Source organism: Lycorma delicatula, chromosome 4 (genome assembly GCF_047948215.1).
Source record: "Lycorma delicatula isolate Av1 chromosome 4, ASM4794821v1, whole genome shotgun sequence".
In the NCBI taxonomy this organism is placed as follows: Eukaryota; Metazoa; Arthropoda; class Insecta; order Hemiptera; family Fulgoridae; genus Lycorma; species Lycorma delicatula.
In genome coordinates, this window is record NC_134458.1 from 1,372,326 (window position 1) to 1,392,215 (window position 19,890).

The following is a 19,890-nucleotide window of genomic DNA, read 5'->3' on the forward strand; positions in this document are numbered from 1 at the left end:
AAATGTAATAATGTGTTAAACAAAGATGGTACACCAATATATAATACGAAAGGTAAAGTCGATAGATGGGTGGAATATATTGAAGAGTTATACGGAGGAAATGAATTAGAAAATGGTGTTCTAGAGGAAGAAGAGGAAGTTGAGGAGGATGAAATGGGAGAAACAATACTGAGATCGGAATTTAAGAGAGCATTAAAAGATTTAAATGGCAGAAAGGCTCCTGGAATAGACGGAATACCTGTAGAATTACTGCGCAGTGCAGGGGAGGAGGCGATTGATAGATTATACAAACTGGTGTGTAATATTTATGAAAAAGGGGAATTTCCATCAGACTTCAAAACAAGTGTTATAGTTATAATACCAAAGAAAGCAGGGGCAGATAAATGTAAAGAATACAGAACAATTAGTTTAACTAGTCATGCATCAAAAATCTTAACTAGAATTTTATACAGAAGAATTGAGAGGAGAGTGGAAGAAGTGTTAGGAGAAGACCAATTTGGTTTCAGGAAAAGTATAGGGACAAGGGAAGCAATTTTAGGCCTCAGATTAATAGTAGAAGGAAGATTAAAGAAAAACAAACCGACATACTTGGCGTTTATAGACCTAGAAAAGGCTTTCGATAACGTAGACTGGAATAAAATGTTCAGCATTTTAAAAAAATTAGGGTTCAAATACAGAGATAGAAGAACAATTGCTAACATGTACAGGAACCAAACAGCAACAATAACAATTGAAGAACATAAGAAAGAAGCCCTAATAAGAAAGGGAGTCCGACAAGGATGTTCCCTATCTCCGTTACTTTTTAATCTTTACATGGAACTAGCAGTTAATGATGTTAAAGAACAATTTAGATTCGGAGTAACAGTACAAGGTGAAAAGATAAAGATTCTACGATTTGCTGATGATATAGTAATTCTAGCCGAGAGTAAAAAGGATTTAGAAGAAACAATGAACGGCATAGATGAAGTCCTACGCAAGAACTATCGCATGAAAATAAACAAGAACAAAACAAAAGTAATGAAATGTAGTAGAAATAACAAAGATGGACCGCTGAATGTGAAAATAGGAGGAGAAAAGATTATGGAGGTAGAAGAATTTTGTTATTTGGGACGTAAAATTACTAAAGATGGACGAAGCAGGAGCGATATAAAATGCCGAATAGCACAAGCTAAACGAGCCTTCAGTAAGAAATATAATTTGTTTACATCAAAAATTAATTTAAATGTCAGGAAAAGATTTTTGAAAGTGTATGTTTGGAGTGTCGCTTTATATGGAAGTGAAACTTGGACGATCGGAGTATCTGAGAAGAAAAGATTAGAAGCTTTTGAAATGCGGTGCTATAGGAGAATGTTAAAAATCAGATGGGTGGATAAAGTGACAAATGAAGAGGTATTGCGGCAAATAGATGAAGAAAGTAGCATTTGGAAAAATATAGTTAAAAGAAGAGACAGACTTATAGGCCACATACTAAGGCATCCTGGAATAGTCGCTTTAATATTGGAAGGACAGGTAGAAGGGAAAAATTGTGTAGGCAGGCCACGTTTGGAGTATGTAAAACAAATTGTTGGGGATGTAGGATGTAGAGGGTATACTGAAATGAAACGACTAGCACTAGATAGGGAATCTTGGAGAGCTGCATCAAACCAGTCAAATGACTGAAGACAAAAAAAAAAAAGATGAATCACATAATCCTATTCATTTATTATAGTAAAACAACAAGCTCAGTCACAAGTAAATTGATGTTTTATAATACCAAAAAGAAGGAGCTAATTCCACATGTCATTCTCTGTACTCTGAATATTTATCCTATTTTCATAAAGACCATCATTACTCATAATACAGTTTAATTTCAATCACCTTTCATGCATCGACCGTTTGTTTTAGTTTAACTGTTACATTGTGAACATATTTTTGCTGTAATTCAGTTTTGTTTTTGAAAATAATTTTAAATGTTTAATTTTTTTTAAATAATTTTTATTTTATAAGTAATATGAGTAACAGCTATATCAGATTAACTTACATTAGTAAAAAGAGTAAATTATCACTTCATAAGTTTAGCAATGATTACTGATGCAAATGAATTAAATGTTTTGCAGCTGTTACCAGCTGAAGGTGGAAAACAGATCCTTAAACAATTTACGATAAGTAACACAATAAGTATTACGATAACAGTATCGATTACAGTATTAAGTATTACGATAAGTATTAACAGATAAGTAGCAATGACGAGCAAATTTCTTATTTATATCATCAAACAAGTATCGTTAGTCAGTGAAAACATAATCTGTTATGTAAAAGTTTAAGAGATACAAATAGTGATAAAAATAACATTTAACACGACAAAATTTTTAAGAGACTGAAGTCCACAAAACAGAATTTATTTCAATTTATGGAATATGCTGGAAAAAACAGAATTTTTCAAAAATCAATTAAATTTACTGATACAATGAAAATATAGTACAATGAAAAGTGTTTAAATTGCAGTAACGTGTATAAAACATGTTACTGTTATGGTGAAACAGTTTAATTCAGGCAGAACAAGTATGACTGATCTTAATCGCTCTGCAAGACCAGTTGAAGTTTTGACCACTGCGCTGCAGACCGCATAAATAGTTTTTTTTATTTTTGCATAAATGGTCTTATTTGGGAAGACAAGCGAGTCAAAATTTTCCGAATTGCTAGTTTGTATAATATTAGTATTAGAACCACATATTCAATCATTCATGATGTGCTGAATTATCGCAAAATGTGTTTGAGATGGGTTCCAAGACGGTTAACTCAAGCACATAAAGACACCCATATTTGGATTTATTCTGGGCTCAATGAACAGATTGAAGTCAAAGGTAATCACTTTTATCTCTGATGAAATGTGGACACACCATTTTGAGTCTGAATCCAAACAGCAAAGTCTTGAATGGAAACATCCGGATTCATCTACAAAAAAAAATTTGAAACTCATGCATCAGCCGGTCAAGGGATATTAACGACCTTCTGGGAAACACGAGACCAAATTTTTAGCGATTATTTAGAAGAACAACATACCATGAACAGCGAGTACTATTCTAATATGCTCAAACAGAAAGTGAGACTCGTGATAAGGCAAAAAGGTTAGGACACTCTCTCAAAAGGTGTGATTCTCTTGCATGGCAACGTGCATCTCCACATCGTTCAGGGAACGGGATAAACGCTCTAGAAGTTGGGTTGGGAAGTGTTGCCACATCCTCCTTGTAACTTAGACCTCTCCCTATCCAATTTTCATTTGTTCAGCTTACTCAATGACTTTTTATGCAGTAAAAAGTTTGACAACAAAGCGATAAAAAAAGCAGTACATGAATGGTTCAAACAGCAAACTAAAGACTTCTATGCCAGATGGGTTCCAAGACAGTTAACTCAAGCACATAAAGACACCCATATTTGGATTTATTCTGGGCTCAATGAACAGATTGAAGTCAAAGGTAATCACTTTTATCTCTGATGAAATGTGGACACACCATTTTGAGTCTGAATCCAAACAGCAAAGTCTTGAATGGAAACATCCGGATTCATCTACAAAAAAAAATTTGAAACTCATGCATCAGCCGGTCAAGGGATATTAACGACCTTCTGGGAAACACGAGACCAAATTTTTAGCGATTATTTAGAAGAACAACATACCATGAACAGCGAGTACTATTCTAATATGCTCAAACAGAAAGTGAGACTCGTGATAAGGCGAAAAGGTTAGGACACTCTCTCAAAAGGTGTGATTCTCTTGCATGGCAACGTGCATCTCCACATCGTTCAGGGAACGGGATAAACGCTGGGTTGGGAAGTGTTGCAACATCCTCCTTGTAACTTAGACCTCTCCCTATCCAATTTTCATTTGTTCAGCTTACTCAATGACTTTTTATGCAGTAAAAAGTTTGACAACAAAGCGATAAAAAAAGCAGTACATGAATGGTTCAAACAGCAAACTAAAGACTTCTATGCTGTAGGAATCAGAAAGCTGACAGAATGATAGGACGAGTGTCTAAATGTTGCTGGGGACTATGTTGAAAAGTAGTGTAAAGTTTCATTGTCATTAAATAAATAATTTTTTTTAATAATATTTTAATATTACTAAAAATGTATTATTATAATTTAATTATATTAATAACATTTTTCAGTGCTATTTATGATATTTAAATTATTCTTTCATTTTATAACTAACATGTAGTTTCAATTATTATAATATTCAAAGGGGAAAAATTGTATAATTTTAGCATGTAAATTTTGTATCAAGGTAATAAAAAAATTTATATTTTTGTTTTTTTATTTTTCATTTTTTTGGGATTTGATATTTAAAAAAAACTATTTATTTACAAGTTACCTTTAAAAAAAAGAACTTCTTAAACGTGTTATCATAAAAAAAGTTCTTCTGTAAAATTGACAAAATGTGACCTAAACCACTTTTTGATGTGGACCCATCAGTTATAAAATGAACTACAAAAATAAAACGCTATAATTAAGTTGAAAAGATACTGAACACTTTAGAAATAACCATAAAAATAAAATCCATGAAAAATAAAAAATGACTTAATGATTTAAATTATAATTATGGGTATATATAAAAAAAAAGAAGAGAAAACACAAAAACAAAAACTGAATATTGCACTTATAAAATAAAATTTAATTTATTATGTTACAAATCCAAAAAATAAAATGAACACAAAATGACAAGCTATGTTTTTTCTCTTAAAGTTAAAAGAAAGAAATAACATTAAATGCATATAAATTGGAAATTTTAAAATTAAAAACGAATAAAATTTATGTTAATCAAGAAACTGTAACAGAAGGTGAATAAAAAATAATCAATAGTTTAATTCATAAACTAAAACTAAATTACCAGACACATTTACAATGCCAACTTAACTTTAACCAGTTTGACCCATTAAGACACTCAAGTAGTTCATTTTTAACTAAAAAGTGTTTTTAAAAACTTTTCTATGACTTCAGTCAAAATCAGGCAAAAATTAACAATAATCGATGATGAAATGAACCATATCCTCCACATTCCTACTATATAACAGAAATCATAGTTAATTCAAAAATGAAACTTTTTTATGAAGAGTAATATAAATATTTCTCTGACTGACCTACAGAATAAAACTGGAAAAATTACAAAGCTAAAAGATAAAAGCATTAGATTTAAACAAAAGACAGACAAACGACAAAATACAACGAAGAGGGTGTTTACGGATGAAGAAAAGAAAGCAAGATCTGAACGGATGAAGAAATACTGGGCAGCTCGAAAGAGTAAAATAACACGCTTTTCTCAGAAAAGATCCAACTAAAATTGACTTAAGTGGTCCCATGTTGGCCGTAAAAGCATAATAAATAATAAATAAATATAAATATTTAACAAACAAAAAATCCTCACACAGTACAAGGAAAACCTGAACCAACAGAGACTGATTAAATAATTAATCTTTGTATATAACTCAAAAACAACAAACATAAGCTATAGGTAAATAGATACTCAATATTATAAAATTACTGTAAACAAAATAATCAAGAAACACTTCTTCTTTCTTTACTGTTTAGCCTCCCCGGTAACTACTGTTTAGATAATTCTTCAGAGGATGAATGAGGATGTTATGTATGAGTGTAGTCTTGTACATTCTCAGTTCGACCATTCCTGAGATGTGTGGTTAATTGAAACCCAACCACCAAAGAACACCGGTATCCACGATCTAGTATTCAAACCCGTGTAAAAGTAACTGGCTTTACTAGGACTTGAACGCTGGAACTCTCGACTTCCAAATCAGCTGATTTGGGAAGACGCGTTGCGTTCACCACTAGACCAACCCGGTGGGTAATCAAGAAACACTACACAGACATTACTTACAAGGAATGACAGAAAACTGAATCATCTTAATTTATGTCCAATTATTTATCCCAAACGTACAAATAAAATTTAGTTACATTTAATATAGCTCTAACTGAATCCCAGTTCCAAATGAATGGATCTTTAACAGACAACACACCTGATTCCTTTATTGCTTCATCACACTCTTTTGTTAATAACTGTAATTAAAGAAAATAATAAAAATAAATATAAGTTTAAGTTGTAATGAAGTACAGACAAAGATGTCAACACTTTTTTTTTCATCAATCATTTAACTAAATGAATTAGCTGATATGATATATACTCATTTTATTAGCTGATATCCATATATCAGCTAATAAAACTCAACATAATTCAAATGTTCAAAATTCACCCACAAATGTTTCCGCTCCCTCGCCTGTCTTAAGGTTTGTTCTGTTTCATATAATCTTATCACAATTTATATTACATATTTTTTGTCAATCCAGTTAATTTTCAACACCTTGTAAAATCATATTTCTAAGAGCTCTTTTCTTTGTTTTTTTGTTTTTCCTATTGCTTGTGTTTTGCTCCATATAAGAGAGCTATCCAGAATGTAGCTTGTTTGTGAATGAGGGTAGCAGCATTTCGTGTTAGTCTGACTCATACACATGAAGGTCCGTTATGTGGAATTTGACACATCTTGTTGATATTTACAAGTGTTTAAAATAGATTGTTACAGAAAATTCCACCGGTAGTGAAGTGAGATCAGGTATTAGATTACTTTCATAAAAAAAAAATTACAAACTATATGATGCGTGTGGGAAAGAAATAATGAATTAACGTGCAATGAAGCGGTGATGTTACACCCGTGTGTGATTGTATTTAAAAATGGATGCTCAAATGCTCACGAAAAAATGATATGGCGGGCCTAGGATTCTGTCTGTTGAACTGGTAGCAGAGGTTGATGAAAAAAATTCATACTAATCAGTGCATTACCATTACAGAGCTTTCATTTCATTTTCCAACAATTTCATTTAGCCTTTTGCATTATGTTTCAGAACAATAGTCTTCTGGGACAGAAAAAAGGGTATTTTTATTACATTTATGAACCCTGATGCTACAATAAATGCAGGAGTGTAATGTAACACCTGAAAAAAGCTATGAAGAGCAATCCAAAACAAGCGACAGGACATGTTGACATCCAGGTTTTATTCATCTACAACAATGCATGTCCACTGTACTCAAGAACTTTTGGGGCAGTTTGGATGAAAACATTTTTGATCAACCTGCATACATCTTAGATCTGCCACCGTGTAATTACCATTTGTTTCCTTAAATGAAAAACTGGCTAAACTTTTTTGACTATGTACAAAAAAAATGTTTAACAATGTATTCTCAAATTATATTTCCCACAACTGCTGTTTTTTTAATCCTAAAACATTCGTTTCTGGACATTCATCATAAAATTTAAAAAAATTTCTTTTGTAACATCTATATTTAAAAAGAACAATGTGAATTTCTAAAAATTCTGCTCCCTTATGCTAATCTGTTTTTAATCTCTATGTTACTTTGTTTTTCCTTTTTATTTTCTTTGTCTAGAAAGCAAAAATTTGAACATACAACAGAATGTACAAATTCGGTACGTTCTAGTATTTATTTATTAATAAATAAAATGAAGAAAATGATTAAAAAAACGAACCTGAGTTAATTTATTTTTATTTGATGACGATTTTCCTTTAGTTCTTGCAAGATCAAACCAATCTGGAGATTCTTTCCGATCAATACAAGTAATAATACAGAACAATTAGTTTAACTAGTCATGCATCAAAAATCTTAACTAGAATTTTATACAGAAGAATTGAGAGGAGAGTGGAAGAAGTGTTAGGAGAAGACCAATTTGGTTTCAGGAAAAGTATAGGGACAAGGGAAGCAATTTTAGGCCTCAGATTAATAGTAGAAGGAAGATTAAAGAAAAACAAACCGACATACTTGGCGTTTATAGACCTAGAAAAGGCTTTCGATAACGTAGACTGGAATAAAATGTTCAGCATTTTAAAAAAATTAGGGTTCAAATACAGAGATAGAAGAACAATTGCTAACATGTACAGGAACCAAACAGCAACAATAACAATTGAAGAACATAAGAAAGAAGCCCTAATAAGAAAGGGAGTCCGACAAGGATGTTCCCTATCTCCGTTACTTTTTAATCTTTACATGGAACTAGCAGTTAATGATGTTAAAGAACAATTTAGATTCGGAGTAACAGTACAAGGTGAAAAGATAAAGATTCTACGATTTGCTGATGATATAGTAATTCTAGCCGAGAGTAAAAAGGATTTAGAAGAAACAATGAACGGCATAGATGAAGTCCTACGCAAGAACTATCGCATGAAATAAAAACAAGAACAAAACAAAAGTAATGAAATGTAGTAGAAATAACAAAGATGGACCGCTGAATGTGAAAATAGGAGGAGAAAAGATTACGGAGGTAGAAGAATTTTGTTATTTGGGAAGTAAAATTACTAAAGATGGACGAAGCAGGAGCGATATAAAATGCCGAATAGCACAAGCTAAACGAGCCTTCAGTAAGAAATATAATTTGTTTACGTCAAAAATTAATTTAAATGTCAGGAAAAGATTTTTGAAAGTGTATGTTTGGAGTGTCGCTTTATATGGAAGTGAAACTTGGACGATCAGAGTATCTGAGAAGAAAAGATTAGAAGCTTTTGAAATGCGGTGCTATAGGAGAATGTTAAAAATCAGATGGGTGGATAAAGTGACAAATGAAGAGGTATTGCGGCAAATAGATGAAGAAAGTAGCATTTGGAAAAATATAGTTAAAAGAAGAGACAGACTTATAGGCCACATACTAAGGCATCCTGGAATAGTCGCTTTAATATTGGAAGGACAGGTAGAAGGGAAAAATTGTGTAGGCAGGCCACGTTTGGAGTATGTAAAACAAATTGTTGGGGATGTAGGATGTAGAGGGTATACTGAAATGAAACGACTAGCACTAGATAGGGAATCTTGGAGAGCTGCATCAAACCAGTCAAATGACTGAAGACAAAAAAAAAAAAGATGAATCACATAATCCTATTCATTTATTATAGTAAAACAACAAGCTCAGTCACAAGTAAATTGATGTTTTATAATACCAAAAAGAAGGAGCTAATTCCACATGTCATTCTCTGTACTCTGAATATTTATCCTATTTTCATAAAGACCATCATTACTCATAATACAGTTTAATTTCAATCACCTTTCATGCATCGACCGTTTGTTTTAGTTTAACTGTTACATTGTGAACATATTTTTGCTGTAATTCAGTTTTGTTTTTGAAAATAATTTTAAATGTTTAATTTTTTTTAAATAATTTTTATTTTATAAGTAATATGAGTAACAGCTATATCAGATTAACTTACATTAGTAAAAAGAGTAAATTATCACTTCATAAGTTTAGCAATGATTACTGATGCAAATGAATTAAATGTTTTGCAGCTGTTACCAGCTGAAGGTGGAAAACAGATCCTTAAACAATTTACGATAAGTAACACAATAAGTATTACGATAACAGTATCGATTACAGTATTAAGTATTACGATAAGTATTAACAGATAAGTAGCAATGACGAGCAAATTTCTTATTTATATCATCAAACAAGTATCGTTAGTCAGTGAAAACATAATCTGTTATGTAAAAGTTTAAGAGATACAAATAGTGATAAAAATAACATTTAACACGACAAAATTTTTAAGAGACTGAAGTCCACAAAACAGAATTTATTTCAATTTATGGAATATGCTGGAAAAAACAGAATTTTTCAAAAATCAATTAAATTTACTGATACAATGAAAATATAGTACAATGAAAAGTGTTTAAATTGCAGTAACGTGTATAAAACATGTTACTGTTATGGTGAAACAGTTTAATTCAGGCAGAACAAGTATGACTGATCTTAATCGCTCTGGAAGACCAGTTGAAGTTTTGACCACTGCGCTGCAGACCGCATAAATAGTTTTTTTTATTTTTGCATAAATGGTCTTATTTGGGAAGACAAGCGAGTCAAAATTTTCCGAATTGCTAGTTTGTATAATATTAGTATTAGAACCACATATTCAATCATTCATGATGTGCTGAATTATCGCAAAATGTGTTTGAGATGGGTTCCAAGACGGTTAACTCAAGCACATAAAGACACCCATATTTGGATTTATTCTGGGCTCAATGAACAGATTGAAGTCAAAGGTAATCACTTTTATCTCTGATGAAATGTGGACACACCATTTTGAGTCTGAATCCAAACAGCAAAGTCTTGAATGGAAACATCCGGATTCATCTACAAAAAAAAATTTGAAACTCATGCATCAGCCGGTCAAGGGATATTAACGACCTTCTGGGAAACACGAGACCAAATTTTTAGCGATTATTTAGAAGAACAACATACCATGAACAGCGAGTACTATTCTAATATGCTCAAACAGAAAGTGAGACTCGTGATAAGGCAAAAAGGTTAGGACACTCTCTCAAAAGGTGTGATTCTCTTGCATGGCAACGTGCATCTCCACATCGTTCAGGGAACGGGATAAACGCTCTAGAAGTTGGGTTGGGAAGTGTTGCCACATCCTCCTTGTAACTTAGACCTCTCCCTATCCAATTTTCATTTGTTCAGCTTACTCAATGACTTTTTATGCAGTAAAAAGTTTGACAACAAAGCGATAAAAAAAGCAGTACATGAATGGTTCAAACAGCAAACTAAAGACTTCTATGCCAGATGGGTTCCAAGACAGTTAACTCAAGCACATAAAGACACCCATATTTGGATTTATTCTGGGCTCAATGAACAGATTGAAGTCAAAGGTAATCACTTTTATCTCTGATGAAATGTGGACACACCATTTTGAGTCTGAATCCAAACAGCAAAGTCTTGAATGGAAACATCCGGATTCATCTACAACAAAAAAATTTGAAACTCATGCATCAGCCGGTCAAGGGATATTAACGACCTTCTGGGAAACACGAGACCAAATTTTTAGCGATTATTTAGAAGAACAACATACCATGAACAGCGAGTACTATTCTAATATGCTCAAACAGAAAGTGAGACTCGTGATAAGGCGAAAAGGTTAGGACACTCTCTCAAAAGGTGTGATTCTCTTGCATGGCAACGTGCATCTCCACATCGTTCAGGGAACGGGATAAACGCTGGGTTGGGAAGTGTTGCCACATCCTCCTTGTAACTTAGACCTCTCCCTATCCAATTTTCATTTGTTCAGTTTACTCAATGACTTTTTATGCAGTAAAAAGTTTGACAACAAAGCGATAAAAAAAGCAGTACATGAATGGTTCAAACAGCAAACTAAAGACTTCTATGCCGTAGGAATCAGAAAGCTGACAGAATGATAGAACGAGTGTCTAAATGTTGCTGGGGACTATGTTGAAAAGTAGTATAAAGTTTCATTGTCATTAAATAAATAATTTTTTTTAATAATATTTTAATATTACTAAAAATGTATTATTATAATTTAATTATATTAATAACATTTTTCAGTGCTATTTATGATATTTAAATTATTCTTTCATTTTATAACTAACATGTAGTTTCAATTATTATAATATTCAAAGGGGAAAAATTGTATAATTTTAGCATGTAAATTTTGTATCAAGGTAATAAAAATATTTTATATTTTTGTTTTTTTATTTTTCATTTTTTTTGGATTTGATATTTAAAAAAAACTATTTATTTACAAGTTACCTTTAAAAAAAAGAACTTCTTAAACGTGTTATCATAAAAAAAGTTCTTCTGTAAAATTGACAAAATGTGACCTAAACCACTTTTTGATGTGGACCCATCAGTTATAAAATGAACTACAAAAATAAAACGCTATAATTAAATTGAAAAGATACTGAACACTTTAGAAATAACCATAAAAATAAAATCCATGAAAAATAAAAAATGACTTAATGATTTAAATTATAATTATGGGTATATATAAAAAAAAGAAGAGAAAACACAAAAACAAAAACTGAATATTGCACTTATAAAATAAAATTTAATTTATTATGTTACAAATCCAAAAAATAAAATGAACACAAAATGACAAGCTATGTTTTTTCTCTTAAAGTTAAAAGAAAGAAATAACATTAAATGCATATAAATTGGAAATTTTAAAATTAAAAACGAATAAAATTTATGTTAATCAAGAAACTGTAACAGAAGGTGAATAAAAAATAATCAATAGTTTAATTCATAAACTAAAACTAAATTACCAGACACATTTACAATGCCAACTTAACTTTAACCAGTTTGACCCATTAAGACACTCAAGTAGTTCATTTTTAACTAAAAAGTGTTTTTAAAAACTTTTCTATGACTTCAGTCAAAATCAGGCAAAAATTAACAATAATCGATGATGAAATGAACCATATCCTCCACATTCCTACTATATAACAGAAATCATAGTTAATTCAAAAATGAAACTTTTTTATGAAGAGTAATATAAATATTTCTCTGACTGACCTACAGAATAAAACTGGAAAAATTACAAAGCTAAAAGATAAAAGCATTAGATTTAAACAAAAGACAGACAAACGACAAAATACAACGAAGAGGGTGTTTACGGATGAAGAAAAGAAAGCAAGATCTGAACGGATGAAGAAATACTGGGCAGCTCGAAAGAGTAAAATAACACGCTTTTCTCAGAAAAGATCCAACTAAAATTGACTTAAGTGGTCCCATGTTGGCCGTAAAAGCATAATAAATAATAAATAAATATAAATATTTAACAAACAAAAAATCCTCACACAGTACAAGGAAAACCTGAACCAACAGAGACTGATTAAATAATTAATCTTTGTATATAACTCAAAAACAACAAACATAAGCTATAGGTAAATAGATACTCAATATTATAAAATTACTGTAAACAAAATAATCAAGAAACACTTCTTCTTTCTTTACTGTTTAGCCTCCCCGGTAACTACTGTTTAGATAATTCTTCAGAGGATGAATGAGGATGTTATGTATGAGTGTAGTCTTGTACATTCTCAGTTCGACCATTCCTGAGATGTGTGGTTAATTGAAACCCAACCACCAAAGAACACCGGTATCCACGATCTAGTATTCAAACCCGTGTAAAAGTAACTGGCTTTACTAGGACTTGAACGCTGGAACTCTCGACTTCCAAATCAGCTGATTTGGGAAGACGCGTTGCGTTCACCACTAGACCAACCCGGTGGGTAATCAAGAAACACTACACAGACATTACTTACAAGGAATGACAGAAAACTGAATCATCTTAATTTATGTCCAATTATTTATCCCAAACGTACAAATAAAATTTAGTTACATTTAATATAGCTCTAACTGAATCCCAGTTCCAAATGAATGGATCTTTAACAGACAACACACCTGATTCCTTTATTGCTTCATCACACTCTTTTGTTAATAACTGTAATTAAAGAAAATAATAAAAATAAATATAAGTTTAAGTTGTAATGAAGTACAGACAAAGATGTCAACACTTTTTTTTTCATCAATCATTTAACTAAATGAATTAGCTGATATGATATATACTCATTTTATTAGCTGATATCCATATATCAGCTAATAAAACTCAACATAATTCAAATGTTCAAAATTCACCCACAAATGTTTCCGCTCCCTCGCCTGTCTTAAGGTTTGTTCTGTTTCATATAATCTTATCACAATTTATATTACATATTTTTTGTCAATCCAGTTAATTTTCAACACCTTGTAAAATCATATTTCTAAGAGCTCTTTTCTTTGTTTTTTTGTTTTTCCTATTGCTTGTGTTTTGCTCCATATAAGAGAGCTATCCAGAATGTAGCTTGTTTGTGAATGAGGGTAGCAGCATTTCGTGTTAGTCTGACTCATACACATGAAGGTCCGTTATGTGGAATTTGACACATCTTGTTGATATTTACAAGTGTTTAAAATAGATTGTTACAGAAAATTCCACCGGTAGTGAAGTGAGATCAGGTATTAGATTACTTTCATAAAAAAAAAATTACAAACTATATGATGCGTGTGGGAAAGAAATAATGAATTAACGTGCAATGAAGCGGTGATGTTACACCCGTGTGTGATTGTATTTAAAAATGGATGCTCAAATGCTCACGAAAAAATGATATGGCGGGCCTAGGATTCTGTCTGTTGAACTGGTAGCAGAGGTTGATGAAAAAAATTCATACTAATCAGTGCATTACCATTACAGAGCTTTCATTTCATTTTCCAACAATTTCATTTAGCCTTTTGCATTATGTTTCAGAACAATAGTCTTCTGGGACAGAAAAAAGGGTATTTTTATTACATTTATGAACCCTGATGCTACAATAAATGCAGGAGTGTAATGTAACACCTGAAAAAAGCTATGAAGAGCAATCCAAAACAAGCGACAGGACATGTTGACATCCAGGTTTTATTCATCTACAACAATGCATGTCCACTGTACTCAAGAACTTTTGGGGCAGTTTGGATGAAAACATTTTTGATCAACCTGCATACATCTTAGATCTGCCACCGTGTAATTACCATTTGTTTCCTTAAATGAAAAACTGGCTAAACTTTTTTGACTATGTACAAAAAAAATGTTTAACAATGTATTCTCAAATTATATTTCCCACAACTGCTGTTTTTTTAATCCTAAAACATTCGTTTCTGGACATTCATCATAAAATTTAAAAAAATTTCTTTTGTAACATCTATATTTAAAAAGAACAATGTGAATTTCTAAAAATTCTGCTCCCTTATGCTAATCTGTTTTTAATCTCTATGTTACTTTGTTTTTCCTTTTTATTTTCTTTGTCTAGAAAGCAAAAATTTGAACATACAACAGAATGTACAAATTCGGTACGTTCTAGTATTTATTTATTAATAAATAAAATGAAGAAAATGATTAAAAAAACGAACCTGAGTTAATTTATTTTTATTTGATGACGATTTTCCTTTAGTTCTTGCAAGATCAAACCAATCTGGAGATTCTTTCCGATCAATACAAGTAATAATACAGAACAATTAGTTTAACTAGTCATGCATCAAAAATCTTAACTAGAATTTTATACAGAAGAATTGAGAGGAGAGTGGAAGAAGTGTTAGGAGAAGACCAATTTGGTTTCAGGAAAAGTATAGGGACAAGGGAAGCAATTTTAGGCCTCAGATTAATAGTAGAAGGAAGATTAAAGAAAAACAAACCGACATACTTGGCGTTTATAGACCTAGAAAAGGCTTTCGATAACGTAGACTGGAATAAAATGTTCAGCATTTTAAAAAAATTAGGGTTCAAATACAGAGATAGAAGAACAATTGCTAACATGTACAGGAACCAAACAGCAACAATAACAATTGAAGAACATAAGAAAGAAGCCCTAATAAGAAAGGGAGTCCGACAAGGATGTTCCCTATCTCCGTTACTTTTTAATCTTTACATGGAACTAGCAGTTAATGATGTTAAAGAACAATTTAGATTCGGAGTAACAGTACAAGGTGAAAAGATAAAGATTCTACGATTTGCTGATGATATAGTAATTCTAGCCGAGAGTAAAAAGGATTTAGAAGAAACAATGAACGGCATAGATGAAGTCCTACGCAAGAACTATCGCATGAAATAAAAACAAGAACAAAACAAAAGTAATGAAATGTAGTAGAAATAACAAAGATGGACCGCTGAATGTGAAAATAGGAGGAGAAAAGATTACGGAGGTAGAAGAATTTTGTTATTTGGGAAGTAAAATTACTAAAGATGGACGAAGCAGGAGCGATATAAAATGCCGAATAGCACAAGCTAAACGAGCCTTCAGTAAGAAATATAATTTGTTTACGTCAAAAATTAATTTAAATGTCAGGAAAAGATTTTTGAAAGTGTATGTTTGGAGTGTCGCTTTATATGGAAGTGAAACTTGGACGATCAGAGTATCTGAGAAGAAAAGATTAGAAGCTTTTGAAATGCGGTGCTATAGGAGAATGTTAAAAATCAGATGGGTGGATAAAGTGACAAATGAAGAGGTATTGCGGCAAATAGATGAAGAAAGTAGCATTTGGAAAAATATAGTTAAAAGAAGAGACAGACTTATAGGCCACATACTAAGGCATCCTGGAATAGTCGCTTTAATATTGGAAGGACAGGTAGAAGGGAAAAATTGTGTAGGCAGGCCACGTTTGGAGTATGTAAAACAAATTGTTGGGGATGTAGGATGTAGAGGGTATACTGAAATGAAACGACTAGCACTAGATAGGGAATCTTGGAGAGCTGCATCAAACCAGTCAAATGACTGAAGACAAAAAAAAAAAAGATGAATCACATAATCCTATTCATTTATTATAGTAAAACAACAAGCTCAGTCACAAGTAAATTGATGTTTTATAATACCAAAAAGAAGGAGCTAATTCCACATGTCATTCTCTGTACTCTGAATATTTATCCTATTTTCATAAAGACCATCATTACTCATAATACAGTTTAATTTCAATCACCTTTCATGCATCGACCGTTTGTTTTAGTTTAACTGTTACATTGTGAACATATTTTTGCTGTAATTCAGTTTTGTTTTTGAAAATAATTTTAAATGTTTAATTTTTTTTAAATAATTTTTATTTTATAAGTAATATGAGTAACAGCTATATCAGATTAACTTACATTAGTAAAAAGAGTAAATTATCACTTCATAAGTTTAGCAATGATTACTGATGCAAATGAATTAAATGTTTTGCAGCTGTTACCAGCTGAAGGTGGAAAACAGATCCTTAAACAATTTACGATAAGTAACACAATAAGTATTACGATAACAGTATCGATTACAGTATTAAGTATTACGATAAGTATTAACAGATAAGTAGCAATGACGAGCAAATTTCTTATTTATATCATCAAACAAGTATCGTTAGTCAGTGAAAACATAATCTGTTATGTAAAAGTTTAAGAGATACAAATAGTGATAAAAATAACATTTAACACGACAAAATTTTTAAGAGACTGAAGTCCACAAAACAGAATTTATTTCAATTTATGGAATATGCTGGAAAAAACAGAATTTTTCAAAAATCAATTAAATTTACTGATACAATGAAAATATAGTACAATGAAAAGTGTTTAAATTGCAGTAACGTGTATAAAACATGTTACTGTTATGGTGAAACAGTTTAATTCAGGCAGAACAAGTATGACTGATCTTAATCGCTCTGGAAGACCAGTTGAAGTTTTGACCACTGCGCTGCAGACCGCATAAATAGTTTTTTTTATTTTTGCATAAATGGTCTTATTTGGGAAGACAAGCGAGTCAAAATTTTCCGAATTGCTAGTTTGTATAATATTAGTATTAGAACCACATATTCAATCATTCATGATGTGCTGAATTATCGCAAAATGTGTTTGAGATGGGTTCCAAGACGGTTAACTCAAGCACATAAAGACACCCATATTTGGATTTATTCTGGGCTCAATGAACAGATTGAAGTCAAAGGTAATCACTTTTATCTCTGATGAAATGTGGACACACCATTTTGAGTCTGAATCCAAACAGCAAAGTCTTGAATGGAAACATCCGGATTCATCTACAAAAAAAAATTTGAAACTCATGCATCAGCCGGTCAAGGGATATTAACGACCTTCTGGGAAACACGAGACCAAATTTTTAGCGATTATTTAGAAGAACAACATACCATGAACAGCGAGTACTATTCTAATATGCTCAAACAGAAAGTGAGACTCGTGATAAGGCAAAAAGGTTAGGACACTCTCTCAAAAGGTGTGATTCTCTTGCATGGCAACGTGCATCTCCACATCGTTCAGGGAACGGGATAAACGCTCTAGAAGTTGGGTTGGGAAGTGTTGCCACATCCTCCTTGTAACTTAGACCTCTCCCTATCCAATTTTCATTTGTTCAGCTTACTCAATGACTTTTTATGCAGTAAAAAGTTTGACAACAAAGCGATAAAAAAAGCAGTACATGAATGGTTCAAACAGCAAACTAAAGACTTCTATGCCAGATGGGTTCCAAGACAGTTAACTCAAGCACATAAAGACACCCAGATTTGGATTTATTCTGGGCTCAATGAACAGATTGAAGTCAAAGGTAATCACTTTTATCTCTGATGAAATGTGGACACACCATTTTGAGTCTGAATCCAAACAGCAAAGTCTTGAATGGAAACATCCGGATTCATCTACAACAAAAAAATTTGAAACTCATGCATCAGCCGGTCAAGGGATATTAACGACCTTCTGGGAAACACGAGACCAAATTTTTAGCGATTATTTAGAAGAACAACATACCATGAACAGCGAGTACTATTCTAATATGCTCAAACAGAAAGTGAGACTCGTGATAAGGCGAAAAGGTTAGGACACTCTCTCAAAAGGTGTGATTCTCTTGCATGGCAACGTGCATCTCCACATCGTTCAGGGAACGGGATAAACGCTGGGTTGGGAAGTGTTGCCACATCCTCCTTGTAACTTAGACCTCTCCCTATCCAATTTTCATTTGTTCAGTTTACTCAATGACTTTTTATGCAGTAAAAAGTTTGACAACAAAGCGATAAAAAAAGCAGTACATGAATGGTTCAAACAGCAAACTAAAGACTTCTATGCCGTAGGAATCAGAAAGCTGACAGAATGATAGAACGAGTGTCTAAATGTTGCTGGGGACTATGTTGAAAAGTAGTATAAAGTTTCATTGTCATTAAATAAATAATTTTTTTTAATAATATTTTAATATTACTAAAAATGTATTATTATAATTTAATTATATTAATAACATTTTTCAGTGCTATTTATGATATTTAAATTATTCTTTCATTTTATAACTAACATGTAGTTTCAATTATTATAATATTCAAAGGGGAAAAATTGTATAATTTTAGCATGTAAATTTTGTATCAAGGTAATAAAAATATTTTATATTTTTGTTTTTTTATTTTTCATTTTTTTTGGATTTGATATTTAAAAAAAACTATTTATTTACAAGTTACCTTTAAAAAAAAGAACTTCTTAAACGTGTTATCATAAAAAAAGTTCTTCTGTAAAATTGACAAAATGTGACCTAAACCACTTTTTGATGTGGACCCATCAGTTATAAAATGAACTACAAAAATAAAACGCTATAATTAAATTGAAAAGATACTGAACACTTTAGAAATAACCATAAAAATAAAATCCATGAAAAATAAAAAATGACTTAATGATTTAAATTATAATTATGGGTATATATAAAAAAAAGAAGAGAAAACACAAAAACAAAAACTGAATATTGCACTTATAAAATAAAATTTAATTTATTATGTTACAAATCCAAAAAATAAAATGAACACAAAATGACAAGCTATGTTTTTTCTCTTAAAGTTAAAAGAAAGAAATAACATTAAATGCATATAAATTGGAAATTTTAAAATTAAAAACGAATAAAATTTATGTTAATCAAGAAACTGTAACAGAAGGTGAATAAAAAATAATCAATAGTTTAATTCATAAACTAAAACTAAATTACCAGACACATTTACAATGCCAACTTAACTTTAACCAGTTTGACCCATTAAGACACTCAAGTAGTTCATTTTTAACTAAAAAGTGTTTTTAAAAACTTTTCTATGACTTCAGTCAAAATCAGGCAAAAATTAACAATAATCGATGATGAAATGAACCATATCCTCCACATTCCTACTATATAACAGAAATCATAGTTAATTCAAAAATGAAACTTTTTTATGAAGAGTAATATAAATATTTCTCTGACTGACCTACAGAATAAAACTGGAAAAATTACAAAGCTAAAAGATAAAAGCATTAGATTTAAACAAAAGACAGACAAACGACAAAATACAACGAAGAGGGTGTTTACGGATGAAGAAAAGAAAGCAAGATCTGAACGGATGAAGAAATACTGGGCAGCTCGAAAGAGTAAAATAACACGCTTTTCTCAGAAAAGATCCAACTAAAATTGACTTAAGTGGTCCCATGTTGGCCGTAAAAGCATAATAAATAATAAATAAATATAAATATTTAACAAACAAAAAATCCTCACACAGTACAAGGAAAACCTGAACCAACAGAGAC

The 19,890-nt window shown here is 31.4% G+C and overlaps 1 pseudogene; it reads right to left on the reverse strand.

Moving 5' to 3' along the window:
• Positions 1 to 19,890, reverse strand: part of LOC142323402 (rapamycin-insensitive companion of mTOR-like) — a 77,279-nt pseudogene that overhangs the window by 23,803 nt on the left and 33,586 nt on the right.